Source organism: Rhinoderma darwinii, chromosome 2 (assembly GCF_050947455.1).
Source record: "Rhinoderma darwinii isolate aRhiDar2 chromosome 2, aRhiDar2.hap1, whole genome shotgun sequence".
In the NCBI taxonomy this organism is placed as follows: Eukaryota; Metazoa; Chordata; class Amphibia; order Anura; family Rhinodermatidae; genus Rhinoderma; species Rhinoderma darwinii.
The window spans coordinates 56,951,422-56,976,781 of NC_134688.1; the positions used below are offsets into that span (position 1 = coordinate 56,951,422).

The 25,360-nt window shown below is 47.5% G+C and overlaps 1 long non-coding RNA gene across 1 annotated transcript; it reads right to left on the reverse strand.

Annotated features, from left to right (window-relative positions):
- Positions 1–8,404: 8,404 nt before the first annotated feature.
- LOC142740570 (uncharacterized) lies at positions 8,405–11,278 on the reverse strand. The gene is made up of 4 exons (XR_012880788.1): positions 11,228–11,278; positions 9,858–9,924; positions 8,977–9,041; positions 8,405–8,530 (listed from the first exon to the last, which is right to left on the reverse strand). It is a non-coding gene; the product is annotated as an uncharacterized LOC142740570 (long non-coding RNA).
- Positions 11,279–25,360: the final 14,082 nt, after the last annotated feature.

Below are 25,360 nucleotides of genomic sequence, written 5' to 3' on the forward strand. Positions count from 1 at the left end.
TTCTTAAAAATGTGAGAAATTGCTGCTAAAGTTCTAAGCCTTGTGAGGTCATAGAAAAATAAAAGGATGTTCAAAAAACGATGCCAATCTAAAGTAGACATATGGGGGATGTTAATTAGCAACAATTTTGTGTGGTATAACTGCCTGTCTTACAAGCAGATACATTTAAATTGAGAAAAATGCTAATTTTTGCAATTTTTCACTATATTTTCGTGTTTTTCACAATTAAATACTGAATGTATCGACCAAATTTTACCACTATCTTAAAGTCCAATGTGTCACGAGAAAACAATCTCAGAATCGCCCGGATAGGTGAAAGCATTTCAACGTTATTACCACATAAAGTGAAACATGTCAGATTTGAAAAATGAGGCTCTGTCAGGAAGGTCAAAAGTGGCTAAAGAGGGAAGGGGTTAATAAAATTTGTTATTCTTTTCATATATACTTGGCTCTATACTCTGTTTCTTGTGTGTGTATAGGGTTTAAGTAGAGTATAACAGAGAGAGTTCCCAGCAATATCATTCCCTTACCCCCCTACAACATTATGAATTATATTCACTTGGGACTGGTGTTGTTTTATTAAATTTCTTTTGATTCTCTTGATTTTTTTTGCTGTTTTTGACATTCCACTATGTTCTGCATAAAGCTTAGTGTCAGCTGTACTGTGACTTCTTTATCATAACGGAGCCATACCAGGCCCTTATACACCCTCTATGCTTCCCCAATAGAATCCATAAAAAATAAAAGGGCCGAGCCGTGCTCCAGGGTCTTTTCGCAAATCACTCTAGCTAGAATCGCAAATGAAAACATTCACCATATTAACCAATTGGTAAACATTTGCGGAATCAGGAGATAACGCCTTTTCTCCTCCTCCTTCTTTTATGCTCTAGCCCCTCTTCCCCTGATCCAGATAGAACTTCTCCAAGGGGAGGAGGGAGAACATCTCCACATACTCATCCTTCCCTATTTGTTTCCTGACCTCCTGCTTAAGATGGGCACCGATCCCTCGAAGCAGACATACACAGCCAAGTTATCCCTGTTTACCTAATTAGGTGTCTCAGTCTGGACTGAGACCGCAACCGCCTCATAACTCACCGGAAGAGGGTTAACAAGGGAAAATGTTTTACAGGACCGCCCACGCGAAAACCTGGGATGGACCCGCACCCTTCACCAGGGAACTGCCCACCATGTTCAGCAGGCACACCACTGAGTCCCTCAGGCATCTGCACACGCCTCCTGCTGTGTTACCCCACAGCCCCTAGCGGCAGGGGGCAAACCTGACCTAAACAATAATGGCACCAAGCACCAATAGTGATGCTTTTGAAAAGTATCAAAAAACGTTATTAAATATAGAGGACAAATTAATAAAAAGTGTCACACAATAGATATAGATATAGATATTTCCAGAGTGAAATACACAGGGTGAACACATGCCCATAACAATACGGATACATCTTATTTATAAAGTGTATAGTGCTAAGCAATATATATGAAATAAGGATATATATACCATATATAATATAAATTTTCTTTACAATACTGCAGGATGGACAAGGACATGGACAAGAAGCTAAATACAAGTAGTGATGGTCCTAGGATAGGTGCAACACATGTTCAAAAGAGTACAGCATATGAAATAACATGCCTCAATATATACCCATCTATATGACACAACCGGGATGGCGCCAACCACGACGCACGTTTCGGCACAGCCTTCATCTGGGGGTGACATCATCTCCTAACAGGTATAATATAATAATATATATATTATATAATATATTATTATATTATATTATATAATATAAATTTAGGTATAATAATGATACAACAGTAAACTGGAGATGACCGTCCAACACTGCAAATTTAACCCCTTAATGACAATACGCCTTTTCACGGTGGTCATTAAAGGGGTTCTCTGGAAAAAACTTTATGGTCTCATGTTTACTTGATAAAGTGGTTCTGTTTCCACTAAACGCGTTGTACCTCAAAAGACCCTCTATCTCTCTTTTTTATGTATGTTTTATTATGATCTATTGTTTTAGACAATTAATTATATATATATTTTTTCTCAAAAAAGTATTGTGCCTGGATGGTGTCTCTTTTTTACAGTGGATCCCACCAGGTTCCCACTGTTTTTATCTACCTGCTCTTACTGAAGATGTCCTCAAAACTGGCTTAATGAGATGGTAGATCGGAGAGTGACTGAGGCAGTGGAGGCAAAACAGGGCGGACCTGTTGCAGGCAGCGGCTAAGGCATCTTGGCCCCCATTGGGGGACCTCTCCAGAACTCCAGTGAAGGACCTGGGCGTGTAGACGAAGCCAAGGCAGACCCAGCAGAACCGGGTTGATGGCTTTAGGCAAGACGAGGAAGTTGATCTATTCTGAGTGAAGGACTCCGATTTGTAACGTAAGTGGTTTCATGATAGCCACAATAGGATCGGGCAATGGTAGTCAATTTTCAGAAGCAACAGCAAGAGATCTCTCTAGAAGAACTGTGGGTAGATGTAGTCGGTCTTCTAAATCCTGCTGGATGAAATCTGCAGCTGCCCTGGAGTCAAAATAGGCAGAGGAGAAGTGTGATGTCTCTCCCGAGATGATGGTCACAGGAATAGATAATTTGGAAGAGGATTTGATGTTTGGCATCGTCCCACCTAGAGTTGCCTCTCTAGGAGCTGGAGTTTCCCGGCTTTTGTGGACATTGGCGCACGAAAGGGCCTTTAAGGCCGCAATACAAACACAGACCTGAAGAGCGTCAGCGCTGTTTCTCCTGCTCGGACAACTTGACTCTGTCTACCTGCATTGGTTCCTCAAGTAGAGCAACAAGAGGGGGCAGTAGTGGTCTCTGGAACGAGGGTGCTAATCTGTGAAAACGTCTCTCCACCGAACTTCCTCATCGCGTTCCTGGATCCTCATGTTGACCCGGGTAGCCAACAGGATATGGGCATCCAAGGTAGGTGGGAGGTCGCGGGCTGCCAGCTCGTCCATGGTGTGTGAGGACAGTCCATGCCATAGGTCGCCACCAATGCTTCATTGTTCCATGCCAACTCTGCTGCCAGGGTACGGAAGGAGATGGCATACTCTCCTGCTGTGGACCCCCTTGCTTGAGGGTTAGCAGAGTGGCTGCTGCTAAGGATGTTCGACCCGGCTTCTTGAACACGTCACAAAAAGTCTGTAAGAACAGGGCTAAGTCCGAAAATTTGGCCCCCTGTCATTCCAGGATCGGGTTCGCCCATGCGAGGGACTTGCCAGCGAGGAGGGAAATAATGAACGCTATGTAATGACCGGGGGGTAGGGAAACGGACAAGTGAGCCCTAATCTACCCGCCACTCTGTCCCTGCCTACTTGCAACGACCCGCCCTAGGCGACGGGGTACAACTGGGCGGCGGTCCCTGCACTCAGTAAGTGCACGACAAACATACAAGGGAATACAAGCAAGGGAAAGGGGCAGTTGCCCACGGCAACACCGTGAGCAACAAGAGTGGTGAACGAGCCGAGTCAAGCCAGGAGTGTGCGAGGTACCAAACGTAGAGCAGAAGAGTAGTCAGTAAGCCAGGGTCTGTATGGAGCAGGAACAAAAAAGAAGGAGCTGTAGCTGGGCCAGGAAACCACACGAAAAAGAATAACAAGCAAGGAGGAACAGGAAATGCAGGTATAAATAGACAGAGGGCGGGAGCTAGCTGAGTCTGGCCAGGCTGCGATAGGCTCTCCCACTCCTAAGCCTGCCAGCCTGAGTGGTTGAAGCTGGAGTCAGTCTCAGGGATGTAGATTCAGGTGCTGACTGATTAATTAAGGGAGTTAACCCCGAAGCTGTGCCTGGCAGATCCTTTACACGCTACCTTGGCCTCATCAGAGGAGAAATGGTGAGCACGCAGTCATAGCGAGGAAAAAGAGGCAGTGCAACTGTGGATCCGGAAAACAGACAGTAGGAGTATTAGGCAGTGGAACGGCAGCAGTCTCTGGGGAAGGATCAGGGAGTTGATCCAGTCGGGCGATGATGGAGTTTACAGCCACGAGGAGTTGATCCTGACGTGCATATAGATACAATATATACTATTGGGGTCCACCCCTTAGTAATTGCTGACGTGCATATAGGTCATGCATATCCGTCTGTATGACCTGAACTGTGGTCTTAGGCTGGCCAGCGGGTTCCATGGCCTGAGCGTACTGTCACAATCTAGGGAACATATGTAGCTACTTTAGCTTGACTAATAACGCATTAAATACACAGTGGAAAGATCCCTTATCTTGACCTTTTCAATGACTTCTCAATGGTTATTTTTGTTTGATATCACGCTGCAACAAGTTATTAGAGTCAAGTTAAAGATGGCTACATCCGTATGTGGACCCACTAGGCCGTGGGCTCCGGCTCAGATAGGGCTAGGTTTGGCAGGTTGCGCCAGACGAAGCGGATGGCAGCAGGAATGGTAGATGACACACAGACGTGGCAATCTAGCCGGCGGTACCACACGACTCTGATAAAAGGCAGCCACAGTTAGGAAACAGCAAGGGATACAGGAAATAGGATGCAGGGAACGGGAACTCTGGGATCAAGCAGGAAAATACTAAGGGACCCTTTGCAATACAAACATGGGAAAAGTACAAACAACGCTCAAGCAAGGAGTGGAAGGGCAGAGACCTTTTTATAATCCAGGGTGCACTGGGGTAGGATAGAAAACTTTTAGGAAGTGCGCACGCTGGCCCTTTAAGGCACTCCTCGCACACTCCAGGAAGGGAAGGCCGCGCCAGCCGTAGTCTCTGGGGATGTGGCCAGGTAGTTGCGGTCGCGGCCGTTCATCACAGGGTGAGCGACAGAGGTCCGCAGTCATAACACTGAGATTTTTTTTGGTGTTGTATATATGTACTGAGTAGTGGCGTAACTACCGCCGTAGCAGCTGTAGCGGCTGCTACGGGGCCCGCGGCATGAGGGGGCCCGTGTCGCCCGCCGACACGGGCCCCCACCATGGCCGGAGGCTCCGCTGGCAGCCGCTATGGCTGCTACAGCGGGACGCCACTGAACACTACGGCAGAGCAGGGAGGTATCTCCCCGCTCTGCCATTAACTGGTTCCCGACCGCTGGCTGTATTTTTACGGCCAGCGGTCAGGGTCCTTAAAACCCGAGCCATAGACTTTTTACGACTCCGGTTTTAACTTACTGCCCGCGCGATCGGGCTGCTGAATGTCGGGTCTCCGGCTGTCAGTGACTGCCGGGGACCCTGAGGAGAGGATAGAAGCAGCTTTCGCTGCCAGCGATCACACATGTATCCCCTATCCTGTGGATAGGGGATACATGTATTTTGTAGGACACACTGTAGGTCGCATTTTTTTGGGAGGGGGGACGCTGTATGGTGTTCCCTACAGGGGGGGGGAACGCTGTATGGCGTTCCCTACAGGGGGGCTGTATGGCGTTCCCTATAGGGGGGGCTATATGGCGTTCCCTACAGGGGGGGGGCTCTATGGCGTTCTCTACAGGGGGGGATGTATGGCATTCCCTACAGGGGGGGGCTGTATGGCGTTCTCTACAGGGGGGGCTGTATGGCGTTCTCTACAGGGGGGGCTGTATGGCGTTCTCTGCAGGGGGACTGTATGGCGTTCTCTACAGGAGGGCTGTATGGCGTTCTCTACAGGGAGGGCTGTATGGCGTTAGCACTGTCCAATAAATATACAGTAAACAGAAGAAAATACGGTCCAGCAATCCTCATGACAATGTGATGACTTTATTAGAAAAACATTTTATAAACCACACGGCATGTTGAAGTGATGATACAAGACTGCTTACGCGCTTCGAAAGCCAACTACATTCTTCGCAAATGTACGCCATCTCCTCCAAACAGTCAGTTACATCAGAAGTCCAGTTCCTTGTGCTGCATGACTCGTGGACGCCCTATCCGTGGCGATATCCGTGTCCTTTCCACTGCTTCTCACTTGAGTCCTGTAGGCACAAAAAACATTCTGCAAGTATCCATTGTCATCCGTGCCTGCAGATTCTGCTTTAATGATGCAACTCACTCAACTCCTTGTCTATTTCATCGTTTACTGATGCCTCTTTTAGATGCGACAGATGTATTTTTTTTTATACTTACCAGCCTGCTTCACATGCACCATCCCTTTTTATTGGCACCTGATCAATAAGGGGGTCCTGCTCCACCACCATAACACTGCAATACTAAACAAAATCTTCCATAGACATCACAAAAACTAGACAAGCCTTTCCTCCCTTATGTTTCCCAACATTTCCTGGGACAAGTGTGTGTAGGTAGAAATCAACAAACATGTTTCCTGGCCCCAAACTTTACCCCCTCTTTCCAGTAAAGGATTGGCTTTCGGTATCACGCCTCCTCGCTTTTACATTTTTACTTTATCCTGCGTAAACATTTTTTTCAGCATCTTAAACGTCTTGCCCATTAGCCCATCTATCCCCAACATCAGACCACTTATTATCATCTGACAGATCAGAATCAGACTCAACCAGCTACTGTTGCCTTCTTCTGCTTCTCTTTAGATCCAGATGCGCTGCTCCTGTAATTCCAAACATTGTGCCAGTACCCCGTGTTCTAAACATTTTGGCAACCCCAAGGTGTCCCTCTCCCATGTTGAGATTATGAGGCCCTACTGGGATATTGCTGCCTTCATCGACCCTGGATCCCTGCGCAAGGATCCTGGCACTTGGCCCATCATCGTGCCATGTTCCCTCAAATTTTTGCTAGAATGATACCATTGAGGATACCTGCCTTGCTTCCTTGATGCCATTTGCTCCAAACAATCCAGTACACCCCAAGTCCAGGTCCTTGTGCTGCATGACTTGTGGGGGCTCTATACGTGGCAATATCATGGCACCTTCCATTGCTTTCCGCTTGAGTGCTGTAAATATAAAAACATTCTGCCAGTGTCCATTATCACCTATGCCTGCAGATTATGACTGTGTAATGAAACTCACTTAAGTCCTTGTCTATTTCATCCAGGCCTTGACACATCGCAAATGTTCTTGGCAGACCAAAGCTGTCTAAAATCCCCCTACACTCCCTCACCCAATTACCTTACACCTACGTTCAGTCCCAAACCGAGCCATGTGGCCAGCATTTTGGACAAAGATACCCCTAACTTACATTATGCCTATTCCTACCAACTATCCAAGGTTCCCCACTGCTACGCCTTTCTTGGCATTTTGCCCGCTCATTACTTTTTCAATGTACAGAGCTACTGGTGGATACTGTATATAGTAACTAATGATGGACATACCGCATATAGATGAAATATTACTTCAGAGAGTCCCCCTGGCAGCAGGCAGCCGATCTCAAGAAATTCTGGAACAAAAAGTATAAACTGTGAAGATATTATGACGTGCGCTTAGTATGGTTCATCATATCAACAAATATATGTTCAGCCTATTGAAAACATCAGGGAGATTGTTCCCACAGTCTTGTCATGTGTCTCTATAGGAACATTCTGGATGACATCACATTATAGAATTTCTATAGGTTGTTATTTGCTATAATACTTACATATATACAGTGGATCTCCTAGCATGTCGGCTGTCACTGGTGCCACATATTCAGATGTTAGAAATGTCTGTAAATTACATAATGGGTTTAATGCACATACATAAAATAACCCCATATCTATAATGAATAATAATATATTTACTTTCACACATTTCATTTTCTATCACAGGGCGAGTCCAATGCCCCTCTGCCACACAAATAACACCAGCAGTATAATGGCATATAATAGTTGGAGGACCCTGGTATAGATTTTGTATCAGGGACCAGGAGCTTATTGTTATTCTTCTATATAATCTTATCCTTAATGGAAAACTTCTAATTTGTCTTTTGTGGAGTCTTTTGGACTGGAGTAGAGAGAGTAGAAAATGGTAAATTGGATTTCTGGATTCAACAGACAAAATAATTATTAAAGGGGTTCTCTGACAGTTTCATAAACCTTAGTCTAAGCCGCATATGGCTAAAAATAACAAATTGTCCCTACTCATTTGTTAAATTCCCTGTGGCTCCTGCGCTGGTGGTTCTGTTGTCTTTAGTTGCTAGGCCACAGCGGTCATGTCCGTGTGGATGGCATGTCACGTGGCAGCTATTGTGTCACATCCAGGGCCGGCCTTAGGTTTATTGGTGACATGTGCAGTATCTGTGACGTCCTCCCCCTTATGATGCACCATGTAGTGTCCAAATAATTTAATCATACAGTGCCCAAATAACATCACCCAGTCAATAAACTAGGGATTGTATCTTTCTGTTTTTTTATATTATAGGTTTGGGCCCTAAATGCCGGATCGGCAGTGTAAGTTGAGGGTGCCCAGGCCATCTATGGTGGTAGTGCCCTCTTCAGTATTGACCAGTAATACACACTATGTGATCATTTAGAGATGCAGTTAATAAAATACACTGACCTTGGACTCTCCTACTGAATACATCCGACTGAATGTAGAACGTTATGTGATGTGAGGTGGAGGGCTCTGCTTAATCTTTGATCTGCCCTCCTGGGACGTGTGGTTATCATTAACTCTTATGAGGAATTAATTCTAGGAGAAAGAAAGACAATGTATTAGGACAAATCTCAATCAATGGCAACATTTCTATCTAGAACAGAGTCCAGTCCCCAACCAGTGTAAAATTACCAAAGGGGTAAATAGGATGACCGGCTGGGGTCCAGGGATTTGGGGTGGCCCACAGCTCTGGGGCTCCGTACACCCCTGAAATTGGACAAACAATAACGGCGCAGGGAGGAAGCGAAATGTCTGACCCGGTTGGTCGTCTATTAGGTGAGTATAATTTTTTATTTTATAGGAGCAAAGGGGGCACTATTAATATGGGGGATAAAAGGACTGAGTCGGGGCTTAGAAAAGGGGGCTTCATTACTGTGGGGCCATTAAAAAGGGGCATTCTGACCCAGGACATACAAAAAGTGTCATTCTAACTGTGGAGGGTATTGGTGGATACTGCATATAGTAACCAATAAGAGACGCACCTTGCATAGATGAAATATTGCTTCAGTGAGTCCCCCTGGCAGCAGGCAGCCGATCTTAAGGTGTTCTGGAAAAAACAATAATTGTGTAGTTTTATTTCTCCAGACAGACGTGTGCTCAGTATAGACCACCCAACAATGAAGGAAATGTACATTAGGGCTCATGTACACAGCAACTTCATGTGGACGGACCTGTATGGTGGCGCACAGACTGCAGTACTGGTAATGTAGACACTCTGTGTGCGCTGTGTGCTCCCCCATAAGCCAAATGTGTATTAGGAAATTACATAAATAACAAGTCCCTTATATATTACTAATACCATAATATCTTCTTTATGGAGCATTTCTATAATAATAATAATATAAAGCTGCAGCAAAATTCCCAGCGTTTACTTTTGCTACATGTGGATGAGTTTTTGAGACTGTAACTATTCACCTGTAACACTTGTGAATTTTGCCGCGCAGCAAATCTGCAGCGTCTGAATTCAGCTTTATGGCGTAGAATATAGTACTCAAATACTGCAATCATACAGTGCCCAAATAACACTGCCAGACAAGTATTGTCTGTCACACTGTAATGTAATCCATTATCAAGGAATTGTATCTGCATCCTGAGCAGTGCCCTTTACTTTTTTTACATGAAGAGTGGGATTGAGTGTTCAAGCAATGGGTGCCCCAGACATCAAGACCAGTGGCATCCCATTCATTAGTGACAGGTGATGCACCCAGTGTAACCGCACAGGTCGCACACCCCTAAGACAGGCCCTGGATGAACAACATTGGGGAATTTATTCCCACAGTCTTGTCATGTGTCTCTATAGGAACATTCTGGATGACATCAGATTATAGAATTTCTATAGGTTGTCATTTGCTATAATACTTACATATATACAGTGTATGTCCTAGCATGTCGGCTGTCACTGGTGCCACATATTCAGATGTCATAAATGTCTGTAAAATACATAATGGAATAAACATAAAATAACCCCATATCTAGAATGAATAATAATATATTTACTTTCACACCTTTCATTTTCTATCACAGGACGAGTCAGACATTGAAAACATTTTGTAATCTTAGTGTAAACCTAGGGAACATAACTATAGGGGTGAAGAGGTTGCAGTCACACCCAGGCCCAGGTGTCCATGACTGACATTAGGGGGGGGTCACAATGTGGGCAATTTACAAATGCCAATCCCCAATGCCCCCATCTCCTAGAGGAATCCCGATTTTCGCTGCTAGAAATGCGGTCAGTGAGAGAAAAGCACCCGAGCGGAAAGGCAGCTGCTGAGTTGCCCGGCCGCTTCTAAAACACAAGCAGTGGAAGGGAGCCAGCGCAGCGCCCCGTTCCACCTGCTGGAGGGATGCGCCCTATGTAATGGCACAGGTCGCACACCCCTAAGGCCGGCCCTGGCTACTGCTGAGCCTTATTAGGATAATATACGGTAGCTTTTTAAGACTATTTAATTAAATTAAATTAGACATCATATTGAAAACGACTGAGAAGTCACATTCCACATTACTGACAGCTGCAATTCTCAGACAATGGTAAGGGTATGTTCACACACTTAACTAAAAAACGTCTCTAAAATACAGAGCTCTTTTCAAGGGAAAACAGCCTCTGATTTTCAGCCATTTTTTATACCACAAACATTTTTTGAGGCGTTTTTACCAACGTTCTCGGAGCTGTTTTTCTATTGAGACAATGAAAAACGGCTCCAAAAATGGCCGAAGGAGTGAAATGCACTTCTTTTTACAGGGTGTTTTTTATGCGCCGCTTTATCAAACGCCCACGTAAAATGCACCATCGGAAAAAAAAACAGTTTTTCCCATTGAAATCAATGGGCAGATGTTTGGAGGCGTCCAGCCTCCGTATTTTCGGCTGTTTTTCGGGGTGTTTACGGCCAGGAAAACGGCTGAAAATAGGCTGTGTGAACATACTCTTTTGTACTGAGTTGTAACTTTAATGAGAAAATATGAAACATTGAAATCTGAATGTAAAATGTTCAGTTGTTACTTGCATTAATAGAAACATTTTACTGGAACTTGAACTGTTTGTCTAAAAAAAAAAAACAACCCCTGACAATCACCAGAAAAAAATCCTTCTACAATCATATAGTTGTGGTGAGGTGTTGGTGTGGTTAGAAATTGCTGCAGTAATGTCCAGTGTGAATCTTATATGAGAATTCTAGAGCGTATATATTTCATGTGTCCAGTAACATGTAGAATTAATGATAAAATGCTGCATCTTACCTGTCAATCACACAGTCAATCACAGTCCCGGTCCAGACGTCATTGGCAGAAATTGTAAAAAATATGTAATCCAGCTGCACATAGAACCTAACGGCTAGTACTGTCTATGACATCATCAGTGACATCATAAGCGGCTGCAGTATCTGTTACATCATCTAATTATCTCCTACTGCCTGGATAGACTGTCTGTGCATACACTGGATATAGGCGTTACATGGGACTGCTGTTTATAAACATGGAAGAAAGATACATGTGTGGTTATAGGGGCTACGACTAAGAACATGTAATGTATGAAACGTGTAATCTGTTACTAGATGGATTTTATACTGTAAGACAGATGTAGCCATCTTTAACTTGACTCTGATAACTTGTTGCAGCGTGATACTTTCTTGATCCCGCAGCACTCCGTGTTTCAAGTTTGCGTGAGTAGGCTTCCACGCCAATGTATAAAAAATGGGAACTCAGCACTCCAAGGTATTATGCAATAAGTGATATTTGATTTCACATATAGCGAAAAGTAGTAATCCAAAAATAATGGCGCCATTACCCAACAGCGACCGAGGTCACAAGCGCCGCATATCCGTGTCTAAAGAAGGTTGAATGTATAGACCGAAACGTTAAAAACCTATTTTTGGATTACTACTTTTCGCTATATGTGAAATAAAATATCATTTGTTGCAGCGTGATATCACACAACAAAAGCCATTGAAAAAGTCAAGATAAGGGATTGTTTATTTAATGCGTTAAAAGTCAAGGTAAAGACGGCAACATCTGAACTAATAAAGGATACATTTTATTGCATTTCGTTTTAGGCTACATTCACACAACAGTAAAAAACGTCCGCTTTCAGAACAATGATGTTCTATGGGTATATTCACACGGCCTTTTTTTAACCACCCGTGAATATTGGGCGTCAAAAAATAGAACATGTCCTATTTTTGGCCGCTTTCACGGCCAGACGGCCCCCGTAGAAGTCAATGGATCAATTTTTAACGGCCGTCAATACATGTAACAGCCGTTAAAAACGGTTCTGTGATTTGGGGATTCAAGAGCCAAGGGAACTATTGGCTCCCTTGCTGGTAATCGGCGGCACAATGACACATACTCACCGATGCAGCGCCGTCCTCTACAGGTGTGGTCTCTAGTCTCATGGGTTCTGCGAAGGTGACGAGTTGACGTCCTCGCGTCGCCTTCGCAGAACCAGTGAGACTAGAGATCACTCGTGACGTAGACGGTCATGCATCGGTGAGTATGTAGGGCATTCAGTCGGACAAAAATTACGGATATTGTTGCGCTCACTACTATGGTAGCGTGGCGCTAGTACAGGGGACATTGTTGTCTACTGTAGCAAATTTTTCGGCACGGTCCTGAATTTACAGAGAGAGTCCCGGAAGATTACCACAGGGAGGGGGGGTGTGGTGCTTTCTCCGGAGAGGTGTCTGTGTCATCATCTACAGGGGGGCTGTGTGCCATCGTCTACAGGGGGCTGTGTGCCATCGTCTACAAGGGGGCTGTGTGCCATCATCTACATGGGGCGGTGTGCCATCATCTACAGGGGGGCTGTGTGCCATCATCTACAGGGGGTCTGTGTGCCATCATCTACAGGGGGTCTGTGTGCCATCATCTACAGGGGGTCTGTGTGCCATCATCTACAGGGGGTCTGTGTTTCATCATCTACAGGGGGTCTGTGTGGCATCATATACAGGGGGTCCGGTCCGTGTGCCATCATCTACAGGGGGGCTGTGTGGCATCATCTACAGGGGGGCTGTGAAACAATCATGACAATGACCTTTGTTTGGGTGTTTTCAGGGGGTTGGGACAAAAGAAGCCAGACAAATGAAATTCATCAGTTTTTTAACGGCCATGAAAAACGGATGAAAAATGGATGTCAAACGGTCATTAAAAACGGACAGAAGGACTGGAAGTGTATAAAAATTTGCAGACACAATGATGCAAAACGGCCATGAAAAACTGACAGTTGATCAGTTTTTAATGGCCATTTTTTTTCACTGTCGTGTGAATGTAGCCTAAGTTCTGGATCGTCTCCATTTTAATGGATAAAGTTACCAGACAATTATCCGCCCACCGAGAGTTTATTGGACACATGGACGGCCTGGTGAGCAGATGAACTTCTTGTTTCTTTGTTTGGAGTCATGTACAGATATAGCAATCCTTATCCTGACTCTGATAACTTGCTGCAGCGTGATAATTTATCACTTAAGTCACTTGTAAGGGGTGCACTTACCTGTCCTCTTGGAGGGGGAACCCCGCAGGAAATCATCGCTGGTCTTTGGCACAGAAGTCGGGCGGAGGAGCGTCCTGGTCGCCATGGAAACGGCCGCGGTGCCGACGGCCATCGCAGACGATTCAGCAGAGAGAGAGAAGGAAAGCAGGAGGAGGAGGGGCCGTGACGGGAGCAAGAGGGAGGACAGAGGAGGAGAGTGTGTGCGCGCGGGAAGGAGAAAGCAAGTGAGAGAGCGCGCCAGAAAGGAGGGGGCGGAGCAAGCGAGTGGCGCGAAGAAGAGGGAGGGAGAGAGCAGTAGTGAGGGGGTGAAGAAGGAGCAGTACGGAGAGGGAACAAGAGAGAAGAGGTGTACTGCGAAGTGAGAGGTGCAGGAAGGCACCGGAATAGAGAAGGCAGGAGCCTGACAGCACGTGGGCTCTCAGCTGCAGCCTCAGAATAGAGGAAGAAGGACAGCACGGGTGTCTGAGGAAATCCAGGAGGAGGACAGAGGACCGGCCAAAGCACAAGGAGTGTGTCAACAGCCACAGGTACCGTGCCCAGACCTTAAGACCCCTGACCAAGAACTAGATTCCCGCCATGACCAAAGTGCCCGTGTCCTAGTCCGTGACCGTTTCTGGCGTGACGTCCCTCGCTAACTACCACCAATTTACTCCCACCTTACTCCAAAAAGAATAGTCTCAAAAGGGACAAACAACACTTTCTGAGAAAGGCCCAAAGGCAGAGGACTTGCTATCTCATTCACCGCGTGTCACTTTTGCATGGAACTGTTATAGATAAAGCACCGCGTGTCACTCTTGCATGAAACTGTTATAGATTAAGCACCGCGTGTCACTCTTGCATGGAACTGTTATAGATAAAGCACCGCGTGTCACTCTTGCATGGAGCTGTTATAGATAAAGCACCGCATGTAACCCTTGCATGGAACTGTTATAGCTAGAGCACCGCATGTAATACTTGCATGGAACTGTTGTTTATGAATCTTTTTGGAATAGGAGCAGACAGAAGGAACGGTCGGGTTGACGGGACTTTGTTGGACTATTAGCTGGACTTCGTGTAACCCTTAGCGTCAGCCCGCCAGTTCAGTTGCATCCTAGGGGGTCCACCGTTCGGACTACCGACTGAGGAGAGAGAGGGTTGTCATGAAAGGTAGCGGATAGATCTGCAAGGACCCGTGACGGTGCTAGTAGGTACGTTAGTCGCTGGTTCCCACGACGCGATCCGTGGGCCGAGAGTGTGACTCTTACCCTAGGATAGGCTGTCAGTAGTGGGTAGCTCCCGCCGTGACTGACAGCGGCGTATACTTAGCTAAGCCGGCAACGTGGGGTCAGGCACAACCTCTCTCCGGGGGACTTCCAGCGGGATCGAAGTCCTCAACCTCAGGATTCCTGTCTGCTCCATAAAGAAGAAGTTGTTGTTATTTGCTCGCTACAGTAAAGAAGTTACCCAAAAGGCGGTGTGTCTTGTTCATTTAATTCCTATCGCGGTAGTCCCTCCTACATAAATTGGTGTAGTCGGCAGGATCCGAAACCTCGCCGCGATGGAACCATCCAGCAGCGGGACACTACCGCCGACCCCGACCGTCATGATACCAATGGGGGCCGCCCTAATGAACATTCCCAAGTTTGACAGAAAGAGTGTATCGATCGCAGACTGGACGGAACGAGTTCGTACTGCGGCCCGGTTATTCCAGGTACCTGTGACCCCACCAAGCCGACCTGGCATTTAACTCACTCGAAGGGGACGCGAGACAAGCTGTCTTGGTTCTACCGCTAGAACACCGCGACACGCTAGAAGCAATCATCAGCCGATTGGAGTCCCCTCTATGGAGACGTCACGTCAGCCGCCGATCTCCGGAACAAATTCTATACCAGGGTACAGAGGAACGGAGAATCACTCCAACAATTTGCGGTAGGATTACAAGGAATGTGGAGTCGACTCGTAAGGAAGGACCCAGCGGGGTGCGTAGCCGTAACGGAGCCGGACCGAATAGTGCGAGACCAGTTTGTGTCCGGGCAGGACAGCCGGACCCTGAGGCGCGCCGCGAGAGACCTCGTCCGGGTAACCCCCACCGCCACGATGAGTGACGTGTTACGAGAAGCGCTCGAAGTTCATCAAGGGGAGTTGGGAGAGGCTAGCATGGCCCTTCAAAACGTGGGTACCCCCGAGCCATCTCCGACAGGTATTGGACGCCCAGAAGCAGTGTTCACCGAGTTCGCCCGGGATGTCAAGGAAGCTATCCGGGAATTAAAAACAGATGTCGCCCAACTGAGCGTAATTGCCGATCGACCTGAACAGCTCCCTCGGTCACCCAGAGCAACACGAGGAGGGCCTCGACGCTGTTGGCAGTGTGATCAGCCGGGTCATTTCGCCAGAGATTGCAGGGTGAGACGCTATCCAAGACGGGAACAGCCACCTTTAAACTAAGGTACCCCGCCGCTGAGGGCCAAGCTGCGGGCATTCCATCGACGGGCCCGAAAAGAAGGGTGGAACTTTTGACAGGAAAATGCCCCATAGTTACAGCCATGATCGGGTGGGTTAACGTTCCTTGCCTTATTGACACTGGTTCGGAGGTAACCACCATGACCTATCAGTTGTTCCATGAACAGTTCCAAGGTCGACAGACTCTAGAAGCCCCTTGGATTGAACTTACGGCGGCTAATAGCCTGCCAATTATCATTGCCGGTGTTACGTGGTTAGAATTAGACGTGTTTAATCGTAATTTTCCCCGTGCTGGTATTGTGGTAGTACATAATTGTGCAAGGCCGGGTATACCTGTTATAATTGGCATGAATGTGTTGCAGGAAATACGTGGCATGATGTTCAACGAGACGAGCGGTAGCCGGTGGGAGGAGCTGGCAGCCGATCGGACCGCTCGGCAAGCTTTATTTCATGTGCATCAAATCTGCCAACGACAGGCTGACTTGAAGACGCTACAGGGGCGAGTGGGGTCGGTGAGGGACCCAGGTAAAGCGGTGCTGCGAGTGCCATCTCTACAGGAAGTCACCATTCCCCTCTCTGTAGGGACCCATCATCGCTTAAGGGATGCCGTGGTCATGGTGGAACCCATGCGAAGTCTCAAGAGTACGCCACCCTGGGTGGTGGGAAGAACGGTGTGTCGGATCACCAAAGGAATGGCGACCGTCAGAGTGCTGAATCCGACCCAAGGGGTTGTCGAGATACCGGCCGGCACGGTGCTAGCTAATGTTGAGATGGTTAGGCCCGAGGACGTGACGGACCCCGCCATGGCCGAGACTTTGCAAGAGGCATCGTCAAGAGATGAAAGGAGTGAGGCCGACGTGAACGAGCAGACTGATCGACTGTGGCGCCAACTCGAACTGGACGGAATAGCCCCGGATACCAAGTCGGAGGAGCAACTGAAGACGCTTCTGCAACGCTTCGGCTGGGTTTTCGCTCAGCATGAAGAGGACTTTGGATGCACCGCTACCATCGAACATGGGATCCACACGGGGGCGGCGCCTCCAATCCGAGAGCGATATCGCAATATACCTCCCGCTCTGTATCGGGAGGTAAAAGAGCTCCTGCAGAAGATGTTAGACGGGCAGGTGATCAGAGAAAGTCAGAGCCCATGGGCAGCCCCAATTGTCCTGGTAAGGAAGAAGGATGGATCGCTCCGGTTTTGTGTGGATTACCGCAAGTTGAACGCTTGTACGCATCGGGATGCCTACCCCCTGCCGCGAGTGGAGGAATCCTTAACAGCCATGCAGGAGGCGCGATACTATATGACGCTCGATTTAGCCAGTGGATATTGGCAGGTACCTATGAAGGAAGAGGATAAGGAAAAGACGGCGTTCATTACTCCGTCAGGTTTGTTCGAATTTAATCGGATGCCGTTCGGCCTAACTAATGCGCCCAGTACTTTCCAACGACTAATGGAGCATTGTCTGGGAGATCTAAACTACGAGTCAGTCTTGATCTACTTAGATGATATCGTTATTTTCTCAAAGACTTTCCCAGAACATTTGCGGCATCTACAGGTCGTGTTGGAGCGATTGGGAAAATATGGCCTCAAATTAAAACCCAGCAAGTGCCGACTTGGTCGCCGGCAGATCAAATACCTAGGACATGTTGTGAATGCAGCGGGAATTGCACCTGACCCAGATAAGATCAAAGCCATACAGGAGTGGGCCGTTCCGCAGAACACCACGGAAACCCGAGCCTATCTCGGATTGGTCGGTTACTATCGGAGGTACATCCGAGACTTCTCAAAAATTGCAAGTCCCCTGAATCAACTCCTCTGTGGACAACCCACCCAAAAGAAGGGGAGCCGAAGCCCCAGTATAGTGGAGCAATGGCAGGAGCCACAGCAAGCGGCATTCGAAGCGCTGAAGACACGGCTGGTGACAGCCCCCATCCTCGCGTTTGCAGACTTCACCCAGCCATTCCGGCTCTACGCTGACGCTAGTTTGAAGGGACTGGGAGCAGTCCTGGCCCAACAGCAAGGAGACGTGGAGCGCGTCATCGCCTATGGTAGCCGTAGCTTGCGGCCATCAGAACGTAACCCAACCAATTACAGCTCGTTCAGGCTCGAGTTATTGGCCATCGTATGGGCCGTGACCGAACGGTTTGCCGAATACCTGGTCGGAAGTCAAGTGGAAATTTACACGGATAACAATCCCTTGGCGTATCTTGGGACGGCAAAGCTGGGGGCGATGGAACAACGATGGATAGCCCGACTGGCCCGATTCAACTATACCATTCGGTACAAGCCCGGTAAGAACCATACCAACGCCGATACACTCTGTGAGACCCCGGTCGGAGAGGTGGACGATGAACGAGAAGAAGTAGAGATACCCCCACTACGCGTGGTTCATCCTCCAATGCAGCAGCAACGGGTAGTGACAGCAATACAAGGGATTGAGGATCTTGCTGAGATGTATGATAGAGGCGAGTGGGAGAAGCGGCAACAGCAAGACCCGGACATCCAAATAATCGCCAAATGGGTACGTCAGCAGGAAAGGCCCACGGCAGACGAACGAACCAGCTTGTCAGCACCAGCTAAAGCATTAGCTCGGCAGTTGGAACGACTAGAATACCATGATGGAGTATTGTATAGAAGGATGTGGGCACCACGGGAATCTCGCGACATATGGCAGTTGGTTTTGCCCATCGCAGATGTCAAACCCGTGTGCAAGTGGATGCACGAGAACCGAGGTCATTTTGCGGTGGAAAAGACTGTACAGATCGTCAGGAATCACTTCTATGCTCCAAACCTGGAAGAAATAATGAGAGATGTCTACAAGGAATGCACAGAGTGTGTCGTACACAAGGCGACAGAACAGTCGGAGAGGCCCATGACTATCGTAACGGGTGTGCCACTAGAACTACTGACGGTAGACTTCTTAACAATCCAAGAAGTCACCTCGGGGCACCGATATGCGTTAGTATGCTTGGATCATTTTTCTAAATTTGCCGTGGTGATTCCTACGCGGGACCAGACTGCTCCGACGACTGCGGCGGCGTTGTGGAAGCATGTGATCCGTCCGTATGGATGTCCCAGACGCATCTTGTCGGACCAAGGAGCGAATTTCGAGTCGGATCTCTTCCGGGAGCTGTGCATCTTACATGGAATCCGAAAATCCAGGACGACCCCATATCACCCACAAGGGAATGGGGCTTGTGAAAGGTTCAATCGCACCTTGCTGGGGCTATTAAAGACCATCGGAGACGAACGACAAGAACGGTGGCCTGAGTATGTGGACGACCTGGTATGGGCCTATAACAACACTGTGCATCGAGCTACCGGGTATACCCCATATCAATTGATGTTCGGCCGACCGAGCCGGGTTCCGTTGGACCTTCTGTTAGGGACGCCGGAGGTTGAAGTCCACTGATCCCCCTCCCAATGGGTCCAAGAACATCAACGGCGGTTGAGTGCAGCGAAGGGCGAAATGGAGAAAGCTCGACCCAAAGAGAGCCTACCCCCTTTGGAAGAACGACAGCGAGCATTTCATACTGGAGATCGAGTGTTGGTGCGGAATCGCAGGGCAGCGCGTGGCCATAAGCTGGAGCCCCGATGGGAGAGACACCCATATGTGGTGATCAAACGCGTCGACCCCGGGCTTCCTGTGTATGAAGTGCGACCTGAGGGTGACCAGGGACCGAGCAGAAGGCTGCATCGCAACCTGTTGCGGCCCTGTACCTTCCTGACACCTGAATTGATCACGACCTTGGGGCCCGAAGAACCGCGGGGTGCTCCACCCACGAGTACTGATGGAGATTGGTGGTTGATGGTCCCAGCAAATGACCCTGGTGTCACCTGTGAATCACGACTAACAGAGACAGAGCGCCCGACGGAGTGTGTGGAAACCCCTGCAACAGAAGTAAATCGTGGATTGCGCTATCCTCAGAGATGTAATCGCAACCGACAGCCGGCTTATTTGCAAGATTATGAAGTTTAGTGCCGAGGACTGCACTTGACAACCAGGCGGGAAGTGTAAGGGGTGCACTTACCTGTCCTCTTGGAGGGGGAACCCCGCAGGAAATCACCGCCGGTCTTTGGCACAGGAGTCGGGCGGAGGAGCGTCCTGGTCGCCATGGAAACGGCCGCGGTGCCGACGCCCATTGCAGACGCTCTAGCAGAGAGAGGGAAGGAAAGCAGGAGGAGGGGCCGTGACGGGAGCAAGAGGGAGGACAGAGGAGGAGAGTGTGTGCGCGCGGGAAGGAGAAAGCAAGCGAGAGAGTGCGCCAAAAAGGAGGGGGCGGAGCAAGCGAGTGGCGCGAAGAAGAGGGAGAGAGCAGTAGTGAGGGGGTGAAGAAGGAGCAGTACGGAGAGGGAACAAGAGAGAAGAGGTGTACTGCGAAGTGAGAGGTGCAGGAAGGCACCGGAATAGAGAAGGCAGGAGCCTGACAGCACGTGGGCTCTCAGCTGCAGCCTCAGAATAGAGGAAGAAGGACAGCACGGGTGTCTGAGGAAATCCAGGAGGAGGACAGAGGATCGGCTAAAGCACAAGGAGTGTGCCAACAGCCACAGGTACCGTGCCCAGACCTTAAGACCCCTGACCAAGAACTAGATTCCCGCCATGACCAAAGTGCCCGTGTCCTAGTCCGTGACCGTTTCTGGCGTGACGTCCCTCGCTAACTACCGCCACCTTACTCCCACCTTACTCCCAAAAGAATAGTCTCAAAAGGGACAAACAACACTTTCTGAGAAAGGCCCAAAGGCAGAGGACTTGCTATCTCATTCACCGCGTGTCACTTTTGCATGGAACTGTTAGGGTATGTTCACACGGCGGGGGTCCGTAACGGCTGAAATTACGGGGATGTTTCAGCCTGAAAACATCCCCGTAATTTCAGCCGTACCGGCATGTGCAGGCGCTTGAACGCCGCGTCAAATACGGCCGTAATTAGCGCTGCTATTCATTGGAGTCAATGAATAGCGGCTCCAATTACGGCCAAAGAAGTGACAGGTCACTTCTTCTACGCGGGCGTCTATTTACGCGCCGTCATTTGACAGCGGCGCGTAAATATACGCCTCATGTGAACAGACAAACGTCTGCCCATTGCTTTCAATGGGCAGATGTTTGTCAGCGCTATTGAGGCGCTATTTTCGGGCGTAATTCGGGGCAAAAACGCCCGATTTACGTCCGTAAATAGGCCGTGTGAACATACCCTTATAGATAAAGCACCGCGTGTCACTCTTGCATGAAACTGTTATAGATTAAGCACCGCGTGTCACTCTTGCATGGAACTGTTATAGATAAAGCACCGCGTGTCACTCTTGCATGGAACTGTTATAGATAAAGCACCGCATGTAACCCTTGCATGGAACTGTTATAGCTAGAGCACCGCATGTAATACTTGCATGGAACTGTTGTTTATGAATCTTGTTGGAATAGGAGCAGACAGAAGGAACGGTCAGGGTTGACAGGACTTTGTTGGACTAGCTGGACTTCGTGTAACCCTTAGCGTCAGCCCGCCAGTTCAGTTGCATCCTAGGTGGTCCACCGTTCGGACTACCGACTGAGGAGAGAGAGGGTTGTCATGAAAGGTAGCGGATAGCTCTGCAAGGACCCGTGACGGTGCTAGTAGGTAAGTTAGTCACTGATTCCCACGACGCGATCCGTGGGCCGAGAGTGTGACTCTTACCCTAGGATAGGCTGTCAGTAGTGGGTAGCTCCCGCCGTGACTGACAGCGGCGTATCCTTAGCCAAGCCGGCAACGTGGGGTCAGGCACAACCTCTCTCCGGGGGACTTCCAGCGGGATCGAAGTCCTCAACCTCAGGATTCCTGTCTGCTCCATAAAGAAGAAGTTGTTGTTTTTTGCTCGCTAGAGTTACCCAAAAGGCGGTGTGTCTTGTTCATTTAATTCCTATCGCGGTAGTCCCTCCTACACACTGAAAACCATTGAAAAAGTGAAATTAAAGTTTCTTGACACTGTATTCAAAGTATTTAACCCCTTCGAGCTCAGCAACGTAATATTCCGTCGCCCTGACCGCCCCGTTCGCGCTCAGCGACGGAATATTATGTCGCAGGGAAAATGCATCGCCATTTTCCACCGGCGCGTGCACGAGCTGTGACAGCTGCTGTTTCCGACACCAGGCTATCACAGCTCAATACGCCGGTACCTATTGCAATGGTCCCGCCTCCACAATCGCCACTATTGGTCAGTCAGAGAGTAAATCGAGGGTGTGGTATAAGAAGCTGGCCGTGCACATCATACAGATGGCATTGTACAATGCGTATGTGCTACGTCGATGTGAAGGCCAGAGGGGAACTTTCCTGGAATTTCAAGAGGTGATTATCAAGAACCTAATCTTTAGGACCAAGAATAGGGAGCATCCAGTACTTCCGGAAGCGAGGCCACACGCATCGTACCAGGGCAACACTTTCCAGGAGAAGTTCCCCAAACTGGCAAGGAGGGAAAAAGTCAAAAGAGGTGCAGAGTCTGCTCAAAGAGGGGGATAAGGAGGTAAACAATATACGAATGCGACACGTGTCCCGAAAAACCAGGACTCTGTATGAAAGATTGTTTTCGAATTTATCATACATCCCTTAATTTTTAATTTACCCTGATACACTCCGCACAGCTTATGCCCCTCATCTTTCCCTTCTGAGCCCTGCCGTGTGCCCAGGCAGCTAATAACACCCACATGTAGGGTATTGCCGTACCCGGGAGAACCCACATTACATCTTATGGTGTGTATATCTCCAGTGGCACATGCTGGGCACACTATATCGGGCACGGACATGCCATATATATATATAGAAAATTGCAAATCTCACTCTGCCCCATCTGCTGCGCATTATCTTTTACACAGTACCTGTGGGGTCAAAAGGCTCACTACACCTCTAGATGAATGTCTTAAGGGGTGTAGTTTTTAAAATGGGGTCACTTCTCAGGGGTTTCAACTGTACCGGTACCTCAGGGGCTTCTGCATACATGACTTAGCACCAGAAAAACTCCAGTAGGCCAAATGGTGGTCCTTTCCTTCTGAGCCCTCCCATGAGCCCAAACGGCAGTTTATCACCACAAATGGGGTATTGCCGCACCAAGGACAAATTGGGCAACAAAATGGGGTATTTTGTTTCCTGTGAAAATAAGAAATTTTGATAAAAAATGACATCTTATTGTTCTACACACAGGTATCCAGGCTACCAGGACTACTATTATGGGTAAGGCTATCTGAGTTATTAATGTTGGGAGTATTTTACTCTAGAAAACACCCTTTGGACACTTCTGTCCTTAACAAAACAGCTCACACTCAAACAACTAACGTTATATACGATAGCACACTGCCCTATTCATATGTCCTTAATATAAGGACTTTAAACACACCATACACTTGGTTTTCCTACTTACCTGTGTTCATATCATATAGAGTCTCTCCACTCATGTACCTTTTTAACATGTATGTTTTTATATGTATTTAATAAAATTTGTTATTCTTTTCATATATACTTGGCTCTATACTCTGTTTCTTGTGTGTGTATAGGGTTTAAGTAGAGTATAACAGAGAGAGTTCCCAGCATTATCATTCCCTTACCCCCCTACAACATTACGAATTATATTCACTTGGGACTGGTGTTGTTTTATTAAATTTCTTTTGATTCTCTTGATTTTTTTTGCTGTTTTTGACATTCCACTATGTTCTGCATAAAGCTTAGTGTCAGCTGTACTGTGACTTCTTTATCATAACGGAGCCATACCAGGCCCTTATACACCCTATATGCTTCCCCAATAGAATCCATAAAACATAAAAGGATAAAAGAATCGCAAATGAAAACGTTCACCATATTAACCAATTGGTAAACATTTGCGGAATCAGGAGATAACACCTTTTCTCCTCCTCCTTCTTTTATGCTCTAGCCCCTCTTCCCCTGATCCAGATAGAACTTCTCCAAGGGGAGGAGGGAGAACATCTCCACATACTCATCCTTCCCTATTTGTTTCCTGTCCTCCTGCTTAAGATGGGCACCGATCCCTCGAAGCAGACATACACAGCCAAGTTATCCCTGTTTACCTAATTAGGTGTCTCAGTCTGGACTGAGACCGCAACCATCTCATAACTCACCGGAAGAGGGTTAACAAGGGAAAATGTTTTACAGGACCGCCCACGCGAAAACCTGGGATGGACCCGCACCCTTCACCAAGGAACCGCCCACCATGTTAAGCAGGCACACCACTGAGTCCCTCAGGCATCTGCACACGCCTCCTGCTGTGTTACCCCACAGCCCCTAGCGGCAGGGGACAAACCTGACCTAAACAATAATGGCACCAAGCACCAATAGTGATGCTTTTGAAAAGTATCAAAAAACTTTATTAAATATAGAGGACAAATGAATAAAAGGTGTCACACAATAGATATAGCAACATCTCCAGAGTAAAATACACAGGGTGAACACATGCCCATAACAATACGGATACATCTTATTTATAAAGTGTATAGTGCTAAGCAATATATATGAAATATGGATATATATATACCATATATAATATAAATTGTCTTTACAATACTGCAGGATGGACAAGGACATGGACAAGAAGCTAAATACAAGTAGTGATGGTCCTAGGATAGGTGCAACACATGTTCAAAAGTACAGCATATGAAATAACATGCCTCAATATATACCCATCTATATGACACAACCGGGATGGCGCCAACCACGACGCACGTTTCGGCACAGCCTTCATCTGGGGGTGACATCATCTCCTAACAGGTATAATATAATAATATATATATTATATAATATATTATTATATTATATAATATAATATAAATTTCGGTATAATAATGATACAACAGTAAACTGGAGATGACCGTCCAACACTGCGAATTTAACCCCTTAATGACAATACGCCTTTTCACGGTGGTCATTAAAGGGGTTCTCTGGAAAAAACTTTATGGTCTCATGTTTACTTGATAAAGTGGTTCTGTTTCCACTAAACGCGTTGTACCTCAAGAGACCGTCTATCTCTCTTTTTGTATGTATGTTTTATTATGATCTATTGTTTTAGACAATTAATTATATATATATATTTTCTCAAAAAAGTATTGCACCTGTATGGTGTCTCTTTTTTACAGTGGATCCCACCTGGTTCCCACTGTTTTTATCTACCTGCTCTTACTGAAGATGTCCTCAAAACTGGCTTAATGAGATGGTAGATCGGAGAGTGACTGAGGCAGTTGAGGCAAAACAGGGCGGACCTGTTGCAGGCAGCGGCTAAGGCATCTTGGCCCCCATTGGGGGACCTCTCCAGAACTCCAGTGAAGGCCCTGGGCGTGTAGACGAAGCCAAGGCAGACCCAGCAGAAACGGGTTGATGGCTTTAGGCAGGACGAGGAAGTTGATCTGTTCTGAGTGAAGGACTCCGATTTGTAACGTAAGTGGTTTCATGATAGCCACAATAGGATCGGGCAATGGTAGTCC